Here is a 24354-nt window from a genome sequence, read left to right on the forward strand (position 1 = left end):
ATCTGAAATTCAACTTCAACTTCGACTTCAAAACTACAGGGCATCCCATATTTTTATTTGCTAAATCTGGCAACCCTGGTACACACTGACCCACATAGTGACTTCAGAGGAGGGTGGCTGAGGATTGGCCCCAAGCCCCCCACCTGGCCCCTCCTTCACTTCCTTCCCATCTCTGGTCGGATGCCCCCTGGGGGGAGAGTCCTTCCCTGACCATCCCATCCACCCGCATCCTTTCGCTCACTCCGGTCCCCATTCCCCTGCCTTATTTCCCTGCCATAGCTTATCACTGCTACATGACATGCTATATATTTTAAATAAGTAAAGTGTATTTTCTGTCTCCCCCACAGCTCCATGAGGCCAAGGATTTTCATCTTTGTTCTGAGCCCCTAGAATAGTGCTCGTCACATCGTGGGTCTCAATAAACATTTGTGAGGGGGCTGTCCCCGTGGCGGAGTGGTTAAGCTCACGCACTCCGCTGCAGACGGCCCAGTGTTTCATTGGTTCGAATCCTGGGCGCGGACATGGCACTGCTCGTCAAACCACGCTGAGGCAGCATCCCACATGCCACAAGTAGAAGGACCCACAACGAAGAATATACAACTACGTACTGGGGGGCTTTGGGGAAAAAAAGTAAAAAATAAAATCTTTAAAAAAAAAAACATTTGGGGAATAGCACTAATGAAACTATGTGGGGCAGGAGAAAACATTGACATGAAAATAGAGACTGAACTGAGTCGAAGGTTTACAGTCATTTCAGCTCGCCTGACAGAGCTGTGTGTTCTAGTCTCTCACGGTCATGGGTGCACGGCTCACCTGGGGAACCCTGTCGAGTCAGATGTGGTCCCATGGGTCCGAGGTGGGACCCGAGAGTCAGCATTCCTAACCAGCTCGCGGGCAATGTGCTGTAGCCATTTAGAGAGCAGTCATTGAAGAGAGGTGAATAAATGGTAAAAGTAACGAGCAGATCACAGCCTGAAGATTCTGCGGTTCTGTTGTATCACAGGAAGGTGCAATGGGGGGAAATTTAAGTTAATTGATGAACAATATTTTTTCAGGAAGTAGAAACCCAGTCTTGCAGAATCCAGTAGACCCGTATTTCAGAAATCGTCTGTTCTTACTGGTCTCCCTTAGCTCTGAAGGAAAAAACATCTGCAAGAATAATAAAATCCAACTCTCCAAGACAAACAGGTGCTGCTGCCGCGGAGAGAATGGCTTCTGTGTCATCAGAATCTCAAGGGAAGTTTTAACCGGTGCCAAGAGCAGAAGCACAGGCCCTGCCCTTTTTAGAGACCTTGAATTCTGTAAGACAGGCACCCGGCACCCAAAAGGACCCTCACTGGCCTCCTCTTGACAACCCCACCCTGAGAACGTAGGACACGTCTCTCACTTTCCTCAGTTATCACTATCCCCAGAGAGTAAGCAAAAGCTTACTTTAAAAAAAAAAAAAGTGATTTTTCACAACAGAAACCTTCTAAAAGATTGAATTCTTATTCTGTACATGCCTGTGGGGATGTACCTGCCACACCCTCTCCATAATATGCTCCACTTTCAATAAGTTACAAGAGGGGTTAAAAATAGCTATTTTGGAATTATTTTCATTACCAGGCTGCTATCCATGAGCACCTTTTAAAAACCCACATGTTGGGGCCGGCCCAGTGGCACAGTGGTTAAGTTTGTGCACTCTGCTTCGGCGGTCCGGGGTTTGTGGATTTGGGTCTCGGGCACAGACCTACACACCACTCATCAAGCCAGGCTGTGGCAGCGTCTCATATACAAAATAGAGGAAGACTGGCACAGATGTTAGCTCAGGGACAATCTTCCTCAAGCAAAAAGAGAAAGATTGGCAACAGATGGTAGCTTAGGGTGAATCTTCCTCACCAAAAGAAAAACAAAAAAATAACAAAAGCCCACATGTTGTCTCAAGTATGATCATTTAAATAGAAATCGTGCTTACTTACCTACATTTCAAAACAAAAAAGTCAGTATAGAATAAAATTCCACTCCTACCAATTATTTTGCTTCTTTCAGATGTATAGAAAAAGAAAATAAATCATCTGTTAAACCACAGATGTATAAAAAGGCTTTTATAATAAAAACCAAAACAGCTTGAATCTGGCCTGCGATTAGGAGTAACAGATGTTTGAAATTCAATGACAATTTGATTCTTTGGCAACATCTCCAGTTTAGGTATCAATGATTCATTCAACTTTGTTTTAATCATTATTCATTGCCTGATACCTTTCAGGACCAGGAAATCCTCAGCATAGTGAAAATTGCAAAAGTTTATGATCCAAGAGACCCGAGTCTAGACTTGCCCCTGTGTTGTGACTTCCAGCAAGAGTTTTATATCACTGAGTCTCAGTTTGCTTGCCTGGAAAAGCGAGGGAGTTGCAGATTCTCTCCAACTCTGTCTATATCTGAAATGATGGTCTATCATTTCACATCCGTTTTAAAACAGGGTACCAGCATCCCCACGCCTTCCTTCCTTGAGAAACAGCGCCACCTTCAGGTCACGATGAGCATAACAGAGCTGCCCGAGGAGTTGCTTCTCCAGCAGACACGAGATATTTGCCAGATCCACAGAAACCCTTCCCCCTGGTGTCCTTTGGGACGTGGTCACACATTTGTGAGCCTGCCAGCTGGGTTAAAATCAATGTGTATGGACATGGAGCCAAGCTGAGATAACTGGCCCACAGGGGACAGATGCATGACCTTGGTCTAATTATGACAGCCCCCTGTGATCGGAGCTCACCCACGGAACAATTCCTGATAGAAGGAAGGGAAGCAAGGAAGGTACTGGATTAACGGGAGCCTGTGAGACAATGGTAACGAACTCACCTCTTCTTTAGGGAATTCCACTTACAACAGTTTCCACCCGTTCCTATTTCAACACGATAACTACTTGGAGTTATCACTCGTCTATTTTTATCAAGAAAAATTATGTAACAAATTCTTAAGTAAATACCATTCTTTCCACCCAGCAAATATTTATCAAGCAGCCGCTTAACGCCAGCACAGTGCTGAGGGGTCTCAGAAAATTATTTTAGTTGAATTTTCACAACAGCCTTTGCGAGGTAGGAATTAAGATTCCCCCTGTTTTGACACAAGGAATTTCAGAAGCAGAGAGACCCAGGAGTGACAGCTCTGGCCTTGGAGCTCGAATGTGCAGACACACACATTCACGCAGTCCTCCTGAGTAAGGGTGGGCCACAATCAACCATGAGACTGTACCAGCAACTTCCCCTTTCCAAAAGCTTATCTCTCAGCACAGAGTTGTTCTGCCAGTTGCAATCAGCAATTAAGGTAGCTCCAAAACTCGGCTTATTTCTTTGAAGTGCGATCTATCTGCAGAAGATAGCCCTATCTTTGCAGCCATCCTCAGCCGCGGCTTGGCTCTGTGTAAGGTGTGATATGGTGATTTGTTACTAAGTATTACTGTTTCTAAATGCTGAGTCTTCTGAGAAATAGAGTAGAGATTTGAGTGTCTCTTTGATAATATCCCCCCCCTCAAATTCCTTAGGTTTTCTTGATTGGGAAAGAGGTGGGGCGACTGCTAGCCCAGGAGGATGCATCACAACTGGAAAGACCACGGTTCCTGTGCATCACGGAGGAGAGAGACGAGGAGCCATTGCTTGGTGCTGCAGTGTTCTGGGCTGCGTACCTCGTGCTTTCCTGTACTCATGGATGTTTAGATGACTCTAGTTGGCAAGACTGGAGTTTCCAGTCTTTGTATCTCCCAACACACTTTACAGAATACTGGGCACAGAAGTACAAAGTCACTAAATATTTGTTGATGTGTTAGGGAACAAAGATATGACCTACATGCAGAAAACAGGAATTATACACACTGGGGTGATTGGACTTATTTGAGACGACAGCTCAGTCATTTTAGGACAGAATCGAGGAAGGAGCCAGCCTGAGACGGAGATGGGAGCTGTGTCTGTGAACTTTGGATTGTGGGTGGGGCAGGAAAAGACTCAGAAGGAACCACACACGAGTTGGGTTGACCCTTTGGGGAAGGAGAAGTTAAGACATGACATCGCAACCCCAAGGCAGACGCCAGGAAAAGAAAAAAGAATAACATATTGTGTAAGCCAGGAACTTCTCAATTTTAAGCATCTTCTTTGGCTCAGAGGAAATTATGTTATTTAGGGCTGAGTGATCACCAAGTTGCAGCTAATTAGAAGTTGAGAAAAAAATGCTCCATGGTTGTTATCCAGCTTTTTCAGATAATCAAAACTGACAGCGTCGGTTCTATGGTGTTTCAGAAGCTGAGTCTGAGGAGGAAGAAATAGAAGGGAGTCAGCCTGGCTTGGGGCTGATGGTCACACTACAGAGGAAACCACCAAAGATGAACTGGAACAGAAAAGCAGAACCGTCTGCCTGGCATGTGTCTCTGGAAGAGTGTTGTGCAGCGAGCCCCAAAAGCAGCAGCAGTGGCTGAGCTAATCCTGATTGGAACCTGGTAAGACCTTTCTCAAGCCCAATAATGATGATGGTAGATTAGCCATCCATTGTCGTTTGTCAATGTCATTCATGTTTCTAACTCTGCTAGCCTCCTCTTTTCCCTCTTTCCACCCCACCCTCAATTACCCATGCTATCTTTTTTTTTTTTAAAGATTTTATTTTTCCTTTTTCTCCCCAAAGCCCCCCGGTACATAGTTGTATATTCTTCGTTGTGGGTCCTTCTAGTTGTGGTATGTGGGACGCTGCCTCAGCGTGGTTTGATGAGCAGTGCCATGTCCGCGCCCAGGATTCGAACCAATGAAACACTGGGCCGCCTGCAGTGGAGCGCGCGAACTTAACCACTCAGCCACGGGGCCAGCCCCACCCATGCTATCTTTTTATAATTTCTAATCTACAGGTGGCTATGACAACAGAGAATTAGTATTAGTTATCATTGTGCTTAAAATAAGAGTTAATAAGCTAGGAGAGAGCACTGAGGGTTGCCTCTGCAGCATCCAGAGCGTGCTCCTCCATGCATTGTGTTCTGAGGCTGCTTTCTTTTGTTCTTGGTGGAGGCTGGAGGGCTGATGTAGCTTCAGAGAGATGGAATGTTAGACATGAAGAGTTTGAGTCAGCTTCGATGCATGCACAGAAGTGAGTGCTAAATGATGTTACAGTGAGGACTGCATTTGGGCAGAGTAAGAGATGTTCCCATAGGAAGGTCCCCATGTTTTTGAAAACAGATTCACTCAACTACACATTATATTGCACACCTACTATGTGCCATGCACTGGGCGTAGAGTGACAGCCACAACCAACCAAGGCCTTGGGCGACTCTAATGGAATGTAAGCAGTGAGGCATTTGGCTGGAGCCAGAGGAGGTGAGAATTTATGCAGAGGGATAAGTGACATCTCCCTGAGGGACAAGGTCGATGGATGGAGGGTGGTTTTACCTGGACAGAGAGTCTGGTACCTACCTGTAGGTAAAGAGGTGAAGATGAGGACAGTTCAAAATGAGGAGCAGCTGGTGACTGGCAAAGAGGCTTTACTCCTGGTGAGTTGGCGCACTTTCAGTTTCTCAAATGAGCCAGGCTTTGGGACCTGCCAGCCCACAAGGCTACTTTGTGCGAGTCTGGACAAGGCATACCCTCCAGGCTGGCACAGCCCAGGTGTGGTCTTGGCAAGCAGAGGTGGCCTCCGTGGGAACCGGGTCCCACCCACAGCCCCACAGCTGGATTTGAGTCCTCTCGGGTGTGCGTGCTGCCTGGAGCCTTGACTCGGGTTGTCCTGTCTTCCTGAAATGCTTCCCCACATGCCCCTCTCCCCTCCTCCTTCCGGTCTCCCCCAGAGGTGACCATCTCAGGTAAGCCCTCCCAGGTCCTCGCAGCTGGAAGTTGCTTGGTTTTCCATTCTCCTGTTGCCCTGGCACCCTATACTTCTCCCTAATTAGCCTCATCACAATTCCAGGCCCTTGTGAAATTGTCTTCCTCCCCATGAGCACTCAAGCTCCCAGAAAGGAGGGTCTGTGTCCCCCGCACTCACTGGCATATCCCCTGCAAGCGCCGGCACACAGGGTGCGCTCAGTCAATGCTTCCTGAAGGCGTGACTGGTCGAATGAATGGGAGGTCCACGTTCAGAGTCGGTGGAAGCTACTTTGTCCTTCTAAGGGGAATGGTTTGACCACACTCTCCCCTTCATGCAGCCTGGACATGGCAGGACAGTCCCTCTGTCAAAGGCCAGGTCCTCTTATAAGACTGGGTCGTGGAGGCTGAGTCTGGACAGGCTAGCCTCTTCTGTGCTTTCACCCCGACTTTTCTCATTTGTGTCTAGAAGAGGTGCGCTCTGTGCATGTTGCAGAAATGTGCTCTTGTCTTCCCCAGACTGTACAACAGACAGAGTCCTCACTTTGTCTAGACCATCTAGAGTAGCCGGGGGCCACCCAAGTTTGCAACACAGGCCGCCGTGGTGTCTAATCTCCATTCACTCATTTGGAAAAAATATTTATTGGGCACCTACTCTGTGTGCCAAGCACTGTTCTAGGGGCTGATTTTTCCATTTTCATGATAGCTTTGGGGGCACAAATTACCGTAGCAATCATGCAGGCTGAAAGTGCTGGAAAGCTTAGCACTCGAACTGCGAGCGATGCACCGGGCTGCGTCTCCAGACCTGCTGTCTTGTTCTAGGCTTAGCAACGCAGCTTGACCACCAGGAGGAGAGCGGGGTGAACAGCATGAGTCTGACTTGCGGTCGCTGTGCCAAACCACAGCACGACAGTGATTTCCTGCTTAGCAGAGAGGACTTGGGTGCGGACTGTTCCAGAGCACCAGACTAAGTTACAGATTTTCGATTTTATCAGGAAGTGTAGGAAACTATTTTTATATGATTACAAACTGATCTTCAGCCAGACGCCCAGCACAGCAACATCTCCACGCGGGTTGGTGCATCGTCACTCCCCCCACCCCCACTGCGCCCCACACTGTCCTGGCCACTCAGTCCCTCCCCCAGGACCCTCCCCGCCACCTCCTCCCCGTCCAGCCTCCACACTGGGCACAGCAGGGAGGAGCCACTCCCGTTGCTGAATATTTTAATATCAACTCTGATTCCAGGTGAAGGATTCCATGAAAAATTCTATAAAGATTCTACAGTCTTTATTTTATAAGAGATTTTATAAAGAAGCATCGAAGTGCTTTCTTCTTAATTCTGTGCCGTCCAAACGCAGAATTCCTTGTTTCCAGGGCATTTGGCATTTGGCCTTAAACTTAAAGAGCCACCAGAGGGAGCTGTTCCCTAGCATAAAAGTTGACGCAGATCCTAACAAGATGGCCACGGTTGGTCCGCTAGGGTTCCCGTAACAAAGTACCACAAACTGGGTGCCCTAAACAATAGGAATTTGATCTCTCCCGGTTCTGGAGGCCAGAAGCCTACAATCGGGGTGCCAGCAGTGTTGACTCTTTCTGCAGCCTCTCTCCTTGGCTTGCAGACGGCTGTCTTCTCTCCGTGTCTGTGTCCTGATCTCCTCTTATAAGGACACTAGTCCTACTGAATCAGAGCCCACCCTAATGACCTCATTCTACCTTGTTTACCTCCTTAAGGCCCTATTTCTAAATATAGTCACATTTTGAGCTACTAGGGGTTAGAACGTCAATATATGAATTTTTCAGGGACACAGTTCGGCCCATAACAGCCACCTGTTTTCAATTTTGTTAGCTTTGAAAAAAATGTATATTTTTAAATGTTTTTCCACTGTTTTCCAAAAATTAGATCACCTATGTTATTTTTACTCCCATGATAATAGGCTTCCACGCTAACTGGTGGCGTAGTGGTTAAGTTTGTGTGCTCTCCTTCAGCGGCCCAAGGTTCGTGGGTCCAGATCCTGGGCGCGGACATAGCACCACTCATCAAGCCATGCTGTGGCAGCATCCCACATAAAATAGAGGCAGACTGGCACAGATGTTAGCTCAGTGACAATCTTCCTCAAGCAACAAGAGGAAGATTGGCAACAGATGTTAGTTCAGGGCCAATCTTCCTCTCATACGCACACAAAAAAATAAACAGTCTTTGAAGTTCAAAGGTCTTTGTTCCCTTGCCATATCGGTACACATCAGTGGTGTGCTTAGATTGATAGAAAGCCCAGACCCAGGCACCTCTTGGTAACGTCAGGCGCGCTCACATATCTAAAGATACAGAAAGGAAATGATGAGGTCAGGACACAAGCAGGGCGGCTGGCAGCCGTCTGCGGAGGCCGAGTGGGGTTCCCAAAGTCCCCAGTGGGGAGTTGCAGATGCTGAAGCCGGGATAGTCAGAGCCTTCCCAGGCATCCTCAAGCCCAGTGCCATAGGCTCTCTCCTTCCTCCTGAATCCCCTCTCCCACCTCAGCTCCGTGCACCCAAGGCGGGGGTAGTTCTGCTCTGGCAGCCTGGGGTCGCACTAGGAAGCCTCCTCGGGCCTGGTGGGCCTCGTCGATCCTGCAGGTAGACAACAGCAATCTGACTTCAACCGAGCACCCTCCGCTCCCCAGGCGAACGGGGCGGAGTCCACGACGCCCCTGACTCAGGGCGTCGGAGCCAGGACAAGGGTGTTACAAGTTCCTGAGACGTCAGGCTAACGGCCCCTAGGCCCACCACGGAGCTCACCCTGCAGGCCCAAAATGTGGTCTGCCGGTCTAAAGAGCTGTCTCAAGAATGAGCAAATGCATCTCAATAGTAACCAGTTGTCTGACTCCATAATCCGTTAATTGCAAGAAAACGTCACTAGAAAATTGCTGCATATACTTCTTTATGCATTCGTGTATCAGAGATTTTATGCAAAACACACCATTAGCACCCCCGGTGCAGTAGATGCGACCAGGAAAGAACAAGTCTTTGCTTAAAGCAGGAGTCTTTGCTTGAAGTGCACTTGCCTTACGTGAGATTACTCGTCTCATGGGGCATGTCAGGACATTGGAGGTTTCGTTTACTGTTTGAAAGAGACTCAGAGCCATAGTCTGAGTCCAGAGGTGGGAGAGGCTTTCCATCCCCTCGGGCTGTGGGACCCGCCGTTCCACGAAATACCAGGTTGTTCTGAATCAACGCTGATTCACTCAGCCATTTGTTGCAGGTCCTGGAAGTCAGCTGGGCCCCTGTCACCATCCAAGTGTGATAGTCCCGGATCTGTCAATATCTCGACCCAGGATGTGAGCTCACTGGCCCCGGGTCCTTAGAATCTCCCTCTCTTTATGCCAGGACGATCTGAGGGTTTCTTTGAGCTCTGCCAGAGGACCCGCTCACACAAGCAAAGCATTGTGAGCACTCTGGATAATGATGTATTGGGCAGGGGGGGGGTGCAATGGTCAAAGGTTATGTCACATATTCCACAGCAAACAGCCTCACAATATGTGCTTTGATATTTTGGTTCTCCCTGTGCCCCAAGGGGGTGGGGGGAGTTGCTCCCCCTCTCTCTCCTCTTCTCCCACTCTGCACCCACCTCACTGGAGCCCCATCCTCCATCCTGGACCTCCTCCACCCCCAGGCTACCTCTAGCCCCCACAGTGCTCTGGTGGGCATTTGCAGGGAAATCCAGTGCCCCCCAGTCCCCATGCCACCTGTCATTCCCAACCCCATCTAGGAAGTCCCCTGAATTCTCTGCAACATGATCCACCCTTTTGAAAGCTCAGTTAAGGTGACATATAGCTTTTAACTTTCTATTCTCTTAACAATACATCTAACCGGTTCTCACTGAATGCCTTCTGCATTGTGTTCACAAAGGGGGCTCTGAAGCTAGACCCTAAGGTTAGAATCGTGGCTTCACCATTTACTGTGTGACTTTGAGTGAGTTACTTAACTTCTCTGGGCCTCTGTTTTCTCATCTGTAAAACCGGGGACATGATAGTGTTACTGAGCAAGGGCTTGCCACCCAACACACACAGAAGCCAACCCCATGGCACACTGGCTTTTGAGAAAAGAAAGGCTTTATTGCGAGGTCAACTAGCACAGAGACAGATCAACCTCTCAAATTTATCTTGCCCATCCAAGGTGTAGGGTATAATTTAAGGGATCAGAGAGGGCAGGCTGGTACGCAGATGGGCTCACAGGATGAGTTTCAATTAGCAGGTCAAATTTTCTCTTCCATACATGCTCCTGGCTGGCTCACTGCCCTAAAAAACAGCTTTAACATCCTGTTGTTGACATGGGGTCAGTCAATGGCGGTGACCAGGTAAACTATGGTAAACAGGGGTAAAGTTGTTATGCAAGCCATTGTCTTCGCCGTCAGTAAGAGCGTCTAGAGGTTTCTAGGATCTTTCTCTTCCTGGCAGAGACAGAGACACCGTTGCAAATGGAGATTTCTCTTCTAAATGTTTATTTCCCTTACCAAAGGGTAACTTCTCCTAGGTTTTCAGAGCTTTCCCGTGTCTGCTGTTTCTTAATAATTATCAGCTCTAAATAATCCTTGTGCCAGAGAGGCGTATGTTGGGGTGGTAAGTTCTGCTCCTGGTCCTGTGGTTACAGTAACAGCTCTGACCACTGAGGCTGGTGTGAGGGATGACAGTGGGTGGTGAGCAGGTACACCAGCATCCAGCGCTGGGTAAGAAGGCAGGAGGGGCTGCTGCATGGCAGGCACGGGACAAGGCGGGGAATCACACAGCGCGGGGACAAGTCAGACCTCCAGAGGGTGTCACAGTGCTATCAAGGTGGAAGTATAGGATGCCGTGGACTTGACAGGAAGGTCACCTGGCCCACACTCAGGGAAGGGAAGCACTTCCTGGAGGAAGAGACAGCTGAATCCAGGAAGATAAGGAGGAGCCAGAAAAGAGGTGGAAGAGTCTTCCGGGGGGTCAGGGAACAGCATTTGCATGCAAACCCCCACAGAGGCAAAGGACGCTTTGAGGGCAGGACGCTAATTGAGCATAGGAGGAGCAGGGAGTGGGGTGAGGAGAGGCCCTAATAAGACTGGAGCAGGAAGCAGGCACAGGAACAGGTGGCCTGTGGGCCCAGTGGAAGAGTCTGCATTTTATTCCGAGGACGGTGGGAGCCCGGGAGGGCTTATGCAGGGGAACAGAGGGACCAAATTTACCTATCAGCGAAATGATGGGGCTGCTCTGTGGAAAGCAAGTGAGAGAAAAATAATACGATAGAGCCTTACAAACACTGTAATAGGTACAGGGCTTTGCAAGGGGCTGGGGCCCTGAAGTCCAAGCTTCATTGGCCTTGGGCTAAAGCCATTTCTTTTTTTTTGCTGGGAAAGATTCGCCCTGAGCTAACCTCTGTTGCTAATCTTCCTGGGGTTTTTTTTCCTGCCCAAAGCCCCAGTGCATGGTTGTATGTCCTAGCTGTAAGTCCTTCTAGTCCTTCTGTGTGAGCTGCCCCCACAGCATGGCTACTGATAGACACGTGGTGTGGTTCTGTGCCGGGGAACTGACGTTGGGCTGCCGAAGTGGAGCACGCCAAACTTTAACCACTAGGCCATCAGGGCTGGCTCTAAAGCCGTTTCTGATTACAATCCAATACATCTATATCACATGCATGACCCACTCACACATACCACATACCACGCGTGCACCATTCACCACATGCACACCCCACATATAACATACCACACACCACAGACACCAGTCACCACACACATCATTCACCACACACACACACTTGAAACAGGTCGATACTTGTCCTTCCTGTGTACTATGTGCTCTGCTGTTTTCTATTCTACTTTTCTTATTCTATTCTAGTCCATGTCTTTCCCTTTCTTTTTTTCTTTTCTAATGATGTCTGAGACTCTCTAAATTTGGGACCCACGAATAGGTCCCAAACTTCAGTTTGGAAAACCCTGACTTGGAGGGAGGCAAAGGAGGCCCACAGGCCACTGTGGAGCGGGGCTCAGCCGTGCTGTCTACGGCTGACCTCTGAGCAGGGTCACAGAGGGACACAGCTGCCTGGGACACAGCTATGGCACGAGGCCACCTCACCTCTGTGGCTGCCCCGGCCAAGAATGCGGAGGAGAGCTGGAAGGAGAGGGCCTCTCACGGCATTGGCATGACTCCTGTGAACCCAAGAGGTGACCTCATCGGTTCTTGTTTTCAATCACCCCTTCGCTTACCGTGGCCTGTGGGTTTTCTCCTCCTTCCTCCAAACGAATGCTTCCAAGCTGCGGCCTGAGACCTACTCATGGGTCATGAAATCTCTGTCCTGAGTCTCAGACAGCATTAAAGGAAAGGAAGAAGTGGAATGGAATGGAATGGAATAGAATAAAACCAGCAGAGCACATGGTGCGTGGTGGGGATTAGTACTGACTTGTTGGGGTGTGTTTGTGTGTACTGTGTTACAACTTTTCTTCAAACTAGCTGTGAAATAGGAGAAACCATAAATATGGGGCAGAGAGAATCAATCATGTTGAGTGATTCAGACACGGAAGTACAGAATGAAGCAACTTAAGAAACTACAGACTGAAAAGTAAAGATCATATCCGATGCCCACAGCCGGGACCGAATCTGCCAGATGATGACTCAGGGAAAGCTGAATTGTCTGTCCTCTCTACCAATTCTTCCTGGTTAATATTAAATCCAGCTGATCATTCCTCCTCTTTCAAACAGGCTTGAGTAGGACCAAGCCTACAGTATTAGAGTGACTCACCCTCCTAAGAATCATTTCAGAAGCCCTCAGGCCAACATCGTTCTTTGCTTTTCCTCACAGAAGCCTGTGTCAGCAACGGGCCACTGCTCAAAACGTGTGGGAATTCTGCTTCTGGAATTTCCCGCAAAGCCACAGCTCAGTCCTTGGCCAGGGTATCAGAAGTTTCCTGAGTGATGACAGCATCACTGGAATATTCAGTGTTAGTTGGGTTTGTTTCTTAAAAACAAGAAAGAAGTTTTTCTCAACTAAAACTATGACGAGGAGTCTTAAGTGGATCATTTTTCTGATTTGTCTGAAAATTATGACAAAATTCTAAAGTTTAATTCTACTAAAGTGTATTTTTAATTAATTGGCTTTGTGAGAAAGAATTAAATTTTTTTCAATGCTACTGTCCTAGAAAATCCAGGACGTGCAGCCGCCATGGATGAATATATGTATATGCACACGCATAGGTGTGCTCACGGACGTCCCCCCCCCCCCCCCCGGCTGTCTTCCTCTCCCTTTTCTCCAACCACCTCACCCTGGCTGACACCCTCACCCACACTCCATGGACCCAGCATTCCGAAGATCCTCATTGATTTCCAGGCTCTAAAATGCAACAGACACATGTTGGGTCTCCACTTGACTTCTCATCAGCACTCAGTACAATTGACCTCCCACTTCTTCTAAAATTACTCTCTTCCCTCGGCTTCCACCTGACACGGCGCATTCCTGGTATTTCTCATGTCTCTCTGGCCACTTCTTCTCAGCTTTCTTTGCCAGCTCCTCTTCCTCTACAAAACCTCGGTGTTCAAATCTGTCCTAGGTTTTCCTCTTCTCATTCTGTATCCTCTCTGTAGGCTACAAGTTCTCAAGGGGAGGTGGCATTGGGAAATGCGTGAGGGCAATTCGGGGTTGTCACAACGATGGGGTGGAGGTTGCATTACCAGCATTTAGTGGGTGGGGGCCAGAGAAGCCAGAGGACAATGTCACCAAAAAGACAGTCCACCTCCAGGTTCAATACTCTCCCTGCACTGAGAAACACTGCAGCCACATCACTCCCACGGATTTGGGTACCATTTGCAGGCCAGTGACTCCCTAGCCACACCTCTCTCCCCAGCTCGGGCATCTCACTTAAACATCTAACAGGCAGGTCAAAGTCAACGTGTCTAAACTCAACTCCCCATCTCCCCTACAAATCTGCTTCTCCTCCAAGATATCATTCGTCAACGCTCAGCATCACCATTTGGGCTTCTGCACCCAATCCAGTCCCCAGGTCCTACGAAGTCCAGCCCCTCCTTCCTCCACATCCACTGCCAGCACCCAATCTCCACCACCATCATCTCTATCTGGATGCCTGCAGTAGCTGCTTCACAGATCTCTTTGCTTCCGACTGTCTGTCCTCATTGCAGTGACAGTCATTTTCTAAAATGACAACTCTGATCCTGCCACTCTCCTACTTACCCTCTCCAGTGGCTTCCCACCGCTCTCACAATCCAGCCCCAAATCCTATCGCTGCCCGTGAAGAAGGCCCTGTCTGCCCCTCTAGCATCTCTCACCCTTTGTTCAGTTTCTTGAGCCACGGGTGGCCTCCTGCCCCTCCTCAGTGGCACTGTATGTGCCAGCTACCATGATAGTTTTGTTTTTACCCAAAATAGCTATTTTGGTTACTTAAGAAACGATTTTGAGACTTATCAGCAAAAAATGGATTTATTGTTTCTGAGCTTTTAAATAAATAAACTACCCAATCACTCTATTTTTAAAAAGAACATTTTATTATGTTGATCAAACCTCTACTTTGTAATTAACTCTAATTACAAACAATTAAAAAAAAATCCCACCTTAGCAAGTGCCCTTCTGTCATACACACCCGCCTTTCTCTTTTACCCACCAACTCTCGTCCTCCCAGTGGCTAATGCTAGCATTTCTCCAGTATCTCAGGATCAGTTCAAATGCCACTTCTTCGAGGAAGCCTTCCCTATCCCACTAGGATGAGTCTCCCATACATTCTCAAGGCTCCTAGTCTGTCTCCTTTCTAGAAGTGGTCACAATTGCCATGAATTAACTGGCCGTGAAACTGCCTATTTAATGTCTTTCTTCACTGCTCTGAAAGCAACTGTGTGAAGTGAGGAATGGACCAGCCTTGCTCACTGAGGGCTCTGTGGCACCCAGCACAGTGGTTAGCAGAGTAGCACTCAGTAAACATCCTATAAAGTGGATTCCGTGGCCAGCCTGGTGGCTCAGCACACGTTCCACTTCAGTGGCCTAGGGTTCGCTGGTTGGGATCCTGGGTGTGGACATGGCACTGCGTGGCAAGCCATGCTGTGGTAGGCATCCCACATATAAAGAAGAGGAAGATGGGCATGGATGTTAGCTCAGGGCCAGTCTTCCTCAGCAAAAAGAGGAGGATTGGCAGCAGATGTTAGCTCAGGGCTACTCTTCCTCAGAAAAAAAAAGTGGATTCCAGTTCTAGTTTCAATTAAGATGCTGAATCAGCAAGAGTGCTGACTCTCACGAGAGAAACCCAGGAGGAACTATAGAAGGAGAACTGATAAAATTGTGAGAAAACTCTGGCAGATGGAGGGGGGCTGTTGTGAAGGGATGGGGGCGCTTTGACCAGAAGCAGGACTTGGTGAACTGGCTGTGGAAAGAAAAGGAACTGCGGGCTCTGCGCTTGCTCCTCCCCCATCAACACTAAGGGCAAACCGATGCTGACTCAGAGCTGTGGTCCAGATGTCCCCAGGAGAAAAATCCAGGCATCTCAGAAGTCCTGCGCTTGTGAGGAGCTGAGAAAAACAGGTGGGAAAAGACAAACCCCAGGCAGTTACTTTCCTTCTCTGACACCTCCCTTTCCATAGCACCAGGCCAAGGGAATCTCAATCCAAAGAACTCTCTTCCTGAATTGTTTATCCCCAGGGCAAAGGATGGAGAGGTGACCCGGGGAGTTTGTTCAACAGAGTGACTGAAGGTGGCAAGGGGGGTCTGGGACTTATCTGTACCCACCCATCTCCCTGGGCCAAATGTGGACCAAAGTCCAGTCTTCATCCATAAATAGTGCCTGACAGAGACGCCAATTCCCATCCCCCAGCCCCACCCAGCTCACAAGTCAAAACAGCAAATGACATTTGAGCAGCATAGCCATTTCCAAGACAAACAGACAAAAACAAATACTGGATTACAGATTCCATCAGAAGAAGAAATGTTGTTCAAGTCCAAGAAGTCAAAACCAGCTCAATAAAGTATTAAGAAATAAGAGAGAACGAAACAATAATAAGGAAACATTAAAAAAAAAAACCACACATAAGAAATAAAATATATCAGTAATTGAAGTAAAGAGCACATTGACGGGAATAAATAACAGCATGGATGCAACTTGAAAACAAAATGGTGAACTGGAAATCCAGATCGAGGAAATCCTTTAAAAGAAGGACCAAAAGAAGAATATTAAAGAAAAGCAAAGGAATATGAGTGATTTAGGTTTCAATGCCAACATCCAGATAATCAGACTCAGAAAAACAGAGGAATAAAATGAAAAGGAGGAAATAGGTGAAGAAATAAGGGACAGAGATTTCCTAGAATTAAAAAAAAAAAAATGAAATACTTTAGAATGAAACAGCCTATAGAACAAGAAAGAGAAAAAATAAGGGCGGGGAGGAATCACACCTGGATACTTTATAGTGAATTATGGGACTATCAAAGACAAAGAAAATTCTGAAAGCTTCTAGAGGAAAAGAGTAATTCATACAAAGAACCAAAATCAGATTGACAGCAGATTCCCCAACGGCAACAGTGGATGCAGGAGGACAATGGAGCACACTTTTCAATATTTGAAAAAATATTGAAGGAAATGACCTTAGAGCCTAGAAATATATATCCAGCCAAACTGCCACTCAAATATCAGGGCATGAAATAAATATTCTGTTATACAAGGCCTCAAGGCTTGAATAAGGAGAGAAACAAATCGAGGAGTTGCTGCAAGAAACATAGAAATAAAAGTGATCAAATACCTTAGAAAAGTTGGCTATCATCCTCTAAAAGATGCTCAGACCAAAGAACAAGAAAAAACATGTTTATAGTTACCCAGAATTAAAGTCTAGATCAGCACTATCCAAGAGAAATAGCATTCTAGCCACATAAGTCATTTTAAACAAAAGGTACATGAAAAAATTAAAAACAGGTGAAATTAATTTTAATAGTACTTTTATTTAACCCAATATATCCAAAACAATATCATGTCAACATATAATCAATAAAGAAGTGTTAATGAGATCTTTTACATTCTAACTCTTCAAAATCCAGTGTGTATTTCATGCTTAGAGGGCATCTCAGTTCAGACTAACTGCATTTCGCATGTGGCGTGTGGCCATTGTGCTGGACGGTGCTGCAATAGAAGATAATGTCAGTACGATGGTATTAGGAAGGAAGGACGCCAAGGACTATGAGAATGTGCTAAATATTTATCTAATTTGATGGGGGAAACAAATGTTAATTCGTAAAGACATTGCAAGAGTGGGACAAACTGAGTAAGAAATTAAGAGCTATTCTGGCGCTAGGGTGGTTCCTAGGGCACAAAATTTAAGGAGGTACTCACCTGTAGGTGCTGACCTTGAACTTGCACAGCCCAAAGAGTGAGTGACTTCTCAAATTTTGCACCCTGGGAACCACACTTGCTTCACACTAGTCTCAGCCCTGATTAAGACAACAGAAACAAGTCCAAGTATATTAATAATGACAACAAATGTAAATGAACTAAATGTACCAATTAAAAGACGCAGATTCGGGCTGACCCCATGGCAGAGTGGTTAAAGTTCTGCATGCTCTGCTTCAGCGGCCTAGGTTCGCAGGTTCGGATCCCGGGCTCAGACCTACACTACTCAGCAGCCTTGCTGTGGAGGCATCCCAGATACAAAACAGAGGAATATTGGCATGGATGTTAGCTCAGGGCTATTCTTCCTCACCAAAAAAAAAAAAAAAAAAGACTTAGATTGACAGATTGAGTGGGGAAAAAAATCCAGATATATGCTGTCTTATATATATGAGATACACATACTTAGGGCACACAAAGATTGAAAACAAAAGCATGGAAATAGACATATCAAAGAAATACCAAATGATACCTTGCATAGCAATATTAATATCATATGAAATCAATATCTAATTGATTGTCTAAATGAGCATATCTTTGAGAATAAAAGGTATTATTAAGAATTACACCAAAAAAAGAAAGGTAAACCAGGACTCTAATTTTAGGCAAATCAGGATGTGTGGTCGTCGTGCTATATAAAGTAAATCAGGAAGAATTATTAAGGATGAGGAGGGTCTCTAAAAATGATAAAAGGTTTAATTCCCCAAGACCATATGAAGTAAAAATTGATAGAAACATAGGGAGAAATTGATCAAATCTGCTTCCACAGTAGGAGATTTCAACATAGCATTCTCAGTGAATGACGGGCCAAGCAAACAAACTGTTGATGCAAATAATCAATAACTAATCTATAGATAAGAAAGATAGAGTGATATTTAATTGAGCTGAGGACTAGTCCAGAAGTGCTTACTTCTGCAGGGAAGAAAGCACTCTTGGGAAAATGTGGTTTACAGCATGGTTATATACCATTTCAGAACAAAGAACATACATCAACCATGACAGGAATACAATTTTTTTCCCAAGGTCACAAGGAGATGTTTTGACCCAGTTTAGCACATACACAGCAGGTCAACTTGATCTTGGTTCTCTGGGAAGAAAAGCTTATTTTCAAAGAAGAACTGGTATCGAGGTCAGAGAGATGGAGACATTACATTCCTGTCTTTAAAGAGTGAACACTTTGCTTTGGGAAAGTCTTCCAAGCAGATGGACGCGGCATGTTTGGTAGACCATAAGTCAGGCTGCTCTGGAAAAAACAAGTTTCAAGCCAAACCAGATTTAAACCAGAATGGCTTCCCCATATACCTCAATATGAGAAAACATTATTATTACTGTTTTTGTCAAAATAAACAAAAAAGTCATCAAGAAAATAAAAGATTTGAACATCACCTGAAAATATAGAGTTATGCATTCAAAACTTAAAGAATACATTTTTCGAGCACGCATGAAACATTTACAAAAATTGATCATATACGAGGCCATAAAGAAACCCTAAACAAATTTCAAAGAATGGATATCACACAAACCAGATCTTCTGACCACATGAGATTAAGATAGAAGCTAATATAAACAGAAATCCTTGCATATTGGGGAGGAAGGGGTATAAATTGATGTAAGAACATTGGGAGAAAGTTTGGCATGTCTTCCTAAAGTTAGGAACTCACATACCATATGATTCAACAATTTTACTCTTAGAGAAATACCTGAAGCTCTTTGCACCTGTAAAATAGGCAAAATATACAAGAATGTTTACAGCAAGACCACTCTCAATAATGTAAACCTGGAAACAATCCAAATGCTTATCAAGGAAAAGTAGAATAGATTATGGCTGTGTTTGTTTTCTGCTGTATAACAAATAACCACAAACTTCAAGGCATAAAACAACACCCATTTATTATCTCAAAGTTCTGTAGCTCAGAAGTCCAGATACATCTTGGCTGGGTCTCTGCTCGGGGTCTCACCAGGCTGGATCAAGGTGTCAGACAGGGCAGCCATCACCTCTGAGGCTGGGGTCCACCTCCAAGCTCACTGGCTGTTGGTAGAATTCAGTTCCTTGTGGTTGCGGGACTGCGGCCCCACTTTCCTGCTGGCTGTTAGCTGGAGCTGTTCTTAGCTTCTAGAGAAAACTCGTCACGTGGCTCCTCCACAGCACGACCGTCTTCTTCTGCAAGGCTAGCAGGGGAATTTGACGGCAGTTTTCAATCCCTGACTCTAGACCCAGATTTAAAGGGCTCATGCTGTTACCAAGCAAGAAGGCCCACTGCCTGATGTGAATAAAAAGCCAATACTGTGACAAGGCTTTTGAGAAAAGAAAAGGCTTTCTGGTGAGGTCGACTGGCACTGAGACAGGAGGCAAGGTTCTCAAATCTGTCTCCTGATCCAGGGTTTGGGGTAAAATTTAAGGTGTTAGGGAAAGCAGGCTGGTATGTGGAAGCTCTGGCAGGGCAGTTTTCAATCGGAAGGACTTTAAACATTTATGGTAAGGTGTAGAAAGGGGCTCTGACACCAGATCTTCCTGGACAACGGACGCCTCGCTTCCATCTTTCGAGTTCTGTTTGTGTCCTGGTCCTTTTGGTTCTGTAGGGGGGAATCTTTGGTTCCAGGTGCTATTTCAGGTCAAAATTTTCTCTTCTGCCCTTGCTCTGGCAATATGTCTTGCAGTTTTGGCTCACTGCCCCTGGAAAACAACTTTAACATTCTGTTGTTGATAAGATGGGGTCAGTTTAACTTGTCCTGTGTTACAATGTGATTGGGTCAAACTCCCTTTCTTAAGTTCCATTGATTCGGGATCTGAATTATATGTGCAAAATCCCGTCACAGCAGTACCTCAATTAGCATTTGATCGAATAGTGAGTGTATACACCAGGGCCTCGGTGGCCATCTGAGCTTGGTGGCCGTCTTAGTTTGGCGGCCATATTAGAATTCCACCTTCTACAATGGTCTATTCACACAATGACTAGTAGATAGAAATCAAATGTTATGAATTACAGCCACCTGCCACAATTGGGATGAACTCTAGCTATTTAATACTCTATGAAAAAATATAGTCCCAAATGATCCTAAATTAAAAACAACTAAAATTTTAAAAATATTTTTAAGGGACATATATAGATTCAACAAAACAATATAAAAAAGAAAGCAAGGAGATGATGAACCAGAGTCTGGAGGCCCCGATTTGGGGTAGGAAGAGGGGTGGGATGCTGGAGGGCTGGATGTAGGTTATTGTAAGGGACCTAGATTTGGCAGAGGGAGGGAGGTAAGTGGGTTCATAGATGTTATTATATTATTTACAATAACTAATTAATTTGAAGCAAGACGAATATGGACTAATGATGAGAGAATGTCCTGAACTAAAAATTCTCATTAATTGTCTTCTGTGCACCTGAGGTCTAAAAAATGGAGAAAAAATACTTGTTAAATGAAAGAACATATTACAGCATTAAAAAGTACATTCTCTCTAGGGCAGGGGAAGCCGTATGGGTTCCAGATAGCACCACAGAGGCAGTAACTTATTTCCTCAGGCAAACTCATCCCTCTGGAAAGCTTCCAACATGTAAATAGAAATTACCATTTGCTCTCGAAAAAGTCTAGACTGAAAATATCCAGGAAGATCAGACACTACCTTTACCCACTCAGCCCTCGGGGTTTTCTGTTTCCTCCACCTCCCCAGGCCGCTGGTTCCTTTGCATCAGCATTTAAACACCCTCAAGGTTCTCTTATTTTGGGGAGAAAAACGCAAGAATAAAGCAAGACCTCTCTCCCCTCCACCCTTCCTGCCCCCTCAGCTGCAACACTGTCTCCCTCCCACACTTTCCAAGCAAAACTTGTTGAAACAAGTCCTGTGCATTCTCGGTCTCAGTCCTCAGCCCCTGGCCACGTGGCTTTCGCCCTCCCCACTACAAAAGACCTACACTCTGCCAAGGCGCCAACGGCTGCTCAGCGCTGAACTCTCCTGACATTTTGGTCCCTTTTGACTCTGTCACCACTTCCTCTATAAGCCTTTTTCCTCGGCAGCTTTGACAACACTCTGGTTTTCCTGTCTCATCTGGCAGTTCATTTTCCTCTGCCGTTCCGTGAATGCTGAGGTTGCTTGTTGCTCTGTCCTCACATCCCTGGCCTCTGCTGTCTAGTCTCTTTGGAGTAGCTCGTCTGCACTCACAGCCTCAGTTGCACCTTGCACACTAGTGGTCTCCAAATCCTTTCTCGCAGCCGAAATTTTCTTCACTCCGGGCGCAGAAAACCAACTACCTTCTAGAAACTTCTTCAATGCCCTCACACCTCCTCCAACTCTCTGTGCCCTAAACTGAGCTCAACATTTCCTCCACCCCCTCACATCTGCTCCTTCCTTGATGCACACTATGTTAGTCAGGGTTCTCCAGAGAAACAGAACCAATGTGATGCACATAGAGAGAGAGAGATTTATTTTATTTTGTTTATTTATTTATTTATTTTTTGCAGGGAAAGATTCGCTCTGAGCTAACATCTGTTGGGAAACTTCCCTTTTTTTCCCTTCTCCCCAAAGTCCAGTGCATGGTTGTACATCCTAGTTGTAAGTCCTTCTAGTTCTTCTTTGCAAGCCGCCACCACGGCATGGCAAGCGACTGACGGGTGGTGTGCTTCCACCACCAGGAAACAAACCGGAAGTGCTGAGAGGGCTGAACTTTAACCACTAGGCCATCAGGCTGGCTCGAGAGAGAGATTTGTTTTAAGGAACTAGTTCACAAGGTTGTGGAGGCCAGCAGGCTGGAGATGCAGGGGAGGAGCTGACGTTGCAGCTTGAGTCTAAAGGCAGTCTGGAGGGAGAATCTCTTCCTCGAGGGACTTCAGTCTTTTCTCGTAAGGCCTTTAAACGACCAGATGAGGCCCCCCCCCCATAATGGAGGGTGAGCTGCTTTATTCAAAGTCTACTGATTTAAATAATAATCATATCTTAACAAAATACCTTCTCAGCAAAATCTAGACTTGGGTTTAACCAAAAACTGGGTACCACAGCCCAGCCAAGTTAACACATGAAATTAACCATCACACATGCCATCTTGGAAAATGGTAACACCATCCAACAGATGGGAGTTTGCCTGGACTCCTCAGGTAACCGTCACTTCACACAGCAATCTAGCATCGAATCCTCTTCTTTCATCTTTCTAAATATTTCTAATCCATCCCCACCACTGAAGTCCTGGTCCAGGGCTCCACGACATCTGAGCTACCGCAAGAACCCCCGCACCACACTCACATTTCCATCTCTTCTTCTTCAGATCTTCCCTAAACACAGCAAGGAGAGAACTTGCTCATCTGTGCATTGAGTCCCACTAATTTCCTGCTCTAGGCTCACCACAAATGTCACAGCTGCCATGCAGTCTGATCCAGGCCTGATCTATCAGTGCTGTTCTTGGCATGTGATTCTCCAGAATGGAGAAGACCTTGTGGTCAAGTTTTGAACAAAACAAAGCACGGCCTTCTCTCAATTTGCACAGCAGCTAAGTTTCTGGAAAATTTAACTATATTAAAACCATACTAAGTCTGCTGGCGCTGCTATAACACAATACCACAGAGTGCGTGGTTTAAACAACAGAAATTTGTTTCTCTCTGCTCTGGAGGCTGGGAAGTCCGAGATCAAGCTTTCTGTTGAGGGTCTCTTGTTACAAGGGCACTGATCTCATGATGAGGGCACCACAGCATTCGTCTTGGAGTCTCTTACAGCTTTCCCTCTTGGGGACACTGACTGAACTCTCTTTGGGTGACATTGGGAGACCTTTGAAGACTGCTATACTCAAAGACGTTACTGCTCCCCAACAACCCACCAGCACTTAGGATCAATTCTAAGCACCTTGATCAGTCTTTGCCAGCCTCATATGAGCTACCTGCCCTGTTGGGCTACTCCCCCAGAAAGCAGGGTCTTCTGGGAATCCATCAGCCCCCCCCCCCTCCAAGCACATGGTTCTCCCAGCCAGTGGCCATGGGACATTGGGAGACTCAAGGTACATGAGAAAACAGCTAAGTTTAGGGTTTTTTTTTTTTAATTAATCGACATTTCCATAATAACTCACTAGATGAGATTCCTTAATATATATGCGAAATTAATTCATTGCCACAGTACAAAGTTTCAAGAGATTTTTAGGAACTCCTTGGTCCATTAGCACGTTCTACGTGAGAAAGCTGTCTCAAATTCCCTCACTTCCTTTTTTCTTTCCCTTCAAACCCTGGTGGTGCCCATTTCTAAAGAAATCTTGGAGGATGGCCCCAGGGCCCTGATACCTCGCCCCTAAGAAGTCTAGTAAGGTGAAGGTATGGTTAGAATCAAGCCTTGGAGGGTGATACTGGCTTTAAAAGAGGGTGAAAGAGGAAGGAAATGAGTAATTCTGAGAATCAGATTTGGCGAAGTGGGTCACCTGCATACAACTTAGTCCCTGAGTTGAGATAGGGGGTGGTGGAGGCAGCTGCCTATTTCTATTACACGCGGCCAGAAGATGCCAAGGCTGCAACGCCCGGAACTGTTAGTAGAGACATCTTGCAGCTGAGCTGGAAGAGGCAGCCCCTCCCTGCTCCATTACCTCCCATCTGCCTGGGCTGCAGAAAGAGAGGCTAAGTGCGGTCAAATTATGGTTTGGGGTTTCTCCATCAGAGACTCGGGGAGGAACTGGCCCCCACCGTCCTCACACGTGCAAGTGTGAGGGAGAGCTCATGACTTCTCATGAGCTCAGCCATCTAGAGTTTCAGCCAGGACCTGCCAAGAGGAAGCTAGAGCTAAGCATTTGGCCTCAGAAATCAACTCAGACAATGAGATGTTCATGCCAGAGTTGACACCAGATTCAGTTCTCAAGACTCCTAATTTGGCATTCTCTCCACTGTCCACCCCCGATCCCCCAGAAGAGTAGAAAGGTGTAGGGGTACGGATTTTACAAAAGGAAGGATCAAACCCACACTGTATTCTCTCCACCCCAGAGAAATGCCTTCACTGGGTCGCTTGCCATCATGAAGTCTGTAATATGCGAGAGCATCCCACATCTATAATGTTCTTTCTGCACAAACCTCCTCCCTGACCCTCCCCGCAGATCTCATTCTCAGCAGAGGACTATGCCACATACTTCCTGCAAAAAGCAGAAAGCTATCAGATACTCTCTTACCTTCTGCCTCCAAATCTACCCACTCTTTCTACCTTCTTTTCTCTTATTACAAAGGACAAAG

General features: G+C 46.2%; 1 protein-coding gene across 5 annotated transcripts in view; it reads left to right on the top strand.

Moving 5' to 3' along the window:
• Positions 1 to 3890: 3890 nt before the first annotated feature.
• LOC103549136 (interleukin-10 receptor subunit beta) overlaps positions 3891 to 24354 on the top strand; it is an 87163-nt gene continuing 66699 nt past the window's right edge. For 3 of the 5 annotated variants that reach the window (XM_008517289.2, XM_070597723.1, XM_008517294.2), the window contains exon 1: positions 4132 to 4465. The gene's annotated coding sequence lies outside the window, so the exon portion shown is untranslated. Of the gene's footprint in view, positions 4090 to 4131; positions 4466 to 24354 lie in introns of those variants that run through there. The other 2 variants (XM_070597719.1, XM_070597716.1) reach the window with 2 other exon arrangements.

Source organism: Equus przewalskii, chromosome 27 (assembly GCF_037783145.1).
Source record: "Equus przewalskii isolate Varuska chromosome 27, EquPr2, whole genome shotgun sequence".
Classification (NCBI taxonomy): Eukaryota; Metazoa; Chordata; class Mammalia; order Perissodactyla; family Equidae; genus Equus; species Equus przewalskii.